This window comes from Herpailurus yagouaroundi, unplaced genomic scaffold (genome assembly GCF_014898765.1).
Source record: "Herpailurus yagouaroundi ecotype Mexico unplaced genomic scaffold, PumYag 217, whole genome shotgun sequence".
In the NCBI taxonomy this organism is placed as follows: Eukaryota; Metazoa; Chordata; class Mammalia; order Carnivora; family Felidae; genus Herpailurus; species Herpailurus yagouaroundi.
This window is the reverse complement of record NW_024412448.1, coordinates 4,743,558-4,746,433: the sequence shown is the minus strand read 5'-3', so window position 1 is coordinate 4,746,433 and position 2,876 is coordinate 4,743,558. Positions and strand designations below refer to the sequence as shown.

General features: G+C 53.2%; 1 protein-coding gene across 4 annotated transcripts in view; it reads right to left on the bottom strand.

Annotated features, from left to right (window-relative positions):
• Window positions 1–2,876, bottom strand: part of RPTOR (regulatory associated protein of MTOR complex 1) — a 350,527-nt gene that overhangs the window by 187,245 nt on the left and 160,406 nt on the right. The window lies entirely within an intron of this gene.

Sequence of the window (2,876 nt, the reverse complement as noted above, 5' to 3'; positions counted from 1 at the left end):
GAGGAAGACCCTCCGGGCAAGGCACATTCTGAGACACGACGCAATCCCAGCCAATCCGGGAACCCGGGAAACACTAAAGAGCTAAGTCAAGAAGAAAAGAGAAAAGTCTCCAGGAAGATCCAAGAAGCAAACAAAAACCGTTACACAAACGGAAACCAGAGCACCCGATTTAGCCACCGAATGAGGTGTTTACGTGGATGCGATCAAGGAGTCAAGGCTTGACGTCGGTCACGTTTTAGAAGCGGCCGACACACAAAGCCCGGGGCTCTGCCACAGGCAGGGAACGGAGGGCTGCCGTAAAAGTCAACGTTGCAGAGCTACGAAACCATAGATGTGACTGATTCCTGATGAAAGCAGAAGCAAAAACATACAGCTGTTGTTTCAATCTGCAAAGGCTACGAAGCACAGAAAACCCTAAACCGGGACATAACGCGAGGGCCGTGGGGAGACGGCCGGGGGCGGGGGGTGGTGGTGGTGGTTGGTGGTCCACCTCCTGCTGGCGTTCTTTAGAACTCACTCATGCACGCAGCAAACGGGGCTTAGAGCTACCACGCGTCTTTGCCACCAAAACTCAACATAATTTCTCCACTTCTTTAAATAGAAGTGACGGCAGCTCTGTTTTGGTTTGTATGATAGCAGAAAGCCCACAGATAACCTCGAATCTGTGAATCAAGCAGTGCCAGCGCAAGCATACCGTCTGCATCGACAGAGATGCTCGCTGGAGGTACCAGAAGGCCACGGGCGCAAGGTCCTGGCCGGGAGGTGTGGCGCCAGGCTCGGTGCCCCCACCTCTGGCCTCTGGACTGTCTGGTCTTTCAAGTCCTGCCATATGCTAATCTGGCAATCCTAAAAATACTTCTCGTGAAGAGACGTTGAAAGGAGAGGGGTTTGAAGACTTTCTCTGACTTTCAAGTCACAAAGCAACGTGACCCAATGACACGCGCGGAAGATGCCTGAGTGACGGAGGGTGCATCCTCCCGGCTGCGACCAGCCTCCGGCTCTGAGCCGTACTGGTGCTGTGCTCTCCCGGGAGGTGCCGCCCCCTGCACCTGCCGCACTCCTCGGCGGGGGGGGGGGTCTCCCGGTCCTGCCACGAGATGGGGCCACGGCCAGCGTGAGAGCCGACGACCGCCCTCCCCCACCATGCGTGCCCTCCCCCCGGCACCACTGCGTGCACCGCCGAGGCGCCCCGGCCCGAGCTGCCATCTCCCTGCCTTCTGTGCGATCGTCTGACCCTCTGCCTTTTCAACACTGGCACAAACCACTTTACCTGCAACATCTCTTAGCTCACACATCACCATCTACCCACTAAAACGCCTGCTGCGTGCTTCTGTAAGTTGACGGCACTTGACCCACGGAAGAGAAGGTAAGAATTTCTCAGAAGAATAAAGCGAAGCGTCTACAGAGGACTTCTGTTTGTCCAGCATCCGATGAAACGGCTAAAACAAACATTAAGATATGAGGTGGGAGCCAATTTTATCATTTTACTTTCTGCTGTTTATGCGAGAGGCCAGCTGGACAGCGGCCAGCCGTAGTAGGTGTGGCGGCAACACACGAGGCTCAGCACGCGGTCGTTAGAGGAGAGAATACACATAAGAGAGCTGATCGCAAGACACGCGGCGCGACTTGGTGCTGCCACGGATCCAGCACCTCAGACAGCGTATTTCTCATTTGCTCTCCCCCGGGAGGAGTGAGTCAATTAAACACTTTTTCCCCCAAAAAAGATGCGTGGAAATCTTTTTTGTCGCGCTCAACCAGATGAACGGTTTCTGAGGCTGCGTGAGCCGTGGCGACACGCAGAGAACACGACGGAACTGGCAGAGGGGACTCGCACGGTGAGGCGAGGTCCGCGCCCAGGCTGCGCCCGCCATGCCGCGATGGGCTGAGGCCGGCGGTCCGTCCCTCCTTAACCACCCTGAAGCTCGTGAGTTGGGATAAAAATCGGGCAGCATTCTCTGGCATTTTTACTTACATATGTTAAATGTAAAAAGAAAACCTTTTATTGCCATATTCATTACCTGACGAGACTTTAGCGCTCACGGGAGAAGCCGTCCCTTGGGTAGACGTGGGTGAAAGGCCTAAACACAAGGTAACGATCAGACAACACGAGACGCGGTCTCCCCCGCTCTTATCGCAGAATGCAAGTTCAGGACTTGAGGGGCGGGATTCTACCTTCGAGGTCAAAGGGCACCGCATTTACCAGTCTCTCTTATGCGATGCCCTGCACAGGGACTCGATTTATAAATGTAAAATATTCAAGTGTGTGACATGTTCATTTTAAATCCTACCACGCAGAATTTCAGATGTTACTGCTGATTATTTCTGCCACATCCTCTGATGAAGCACGAAAAGCACAACAATACATTAAAATTGAATCGACCCAAAAAGGCTGGAGGAAACATGTACTCAGGACCATTTTTGCTCCGGAACTGAGAATTTCCTGCACCGCAACCAATCAGAATTCATGACCCCCTCGAGGCTGCAGAATATTCTATTCCTACACTCGCATGCAAGCCACGGGATGAAGGTCTCTTAATTGAAAATGCCTCCACGATTTCCCTTCAGAATTCGCTGTTTGGTTCCAACATCAAATATTAACTAAAACAACCAAGTGAAATGTCTGCTCGTGAGCAGAGCGCTGTACTGGCTCTCCCAGCTCCTCTGCGCGTACACACACACACACACACACACACACACGTGCGCACACACACGCACACGTGCGCACACACACACGCACACGTGCGCACAAACACATGCACACACACACACGCGCGCACAAACACAGCATGCACACACGCGCGCACACAAACACAACATGCACACTGTGCACACACACAAACACAATATGCACACATGTGCACACACACAGCCATGCA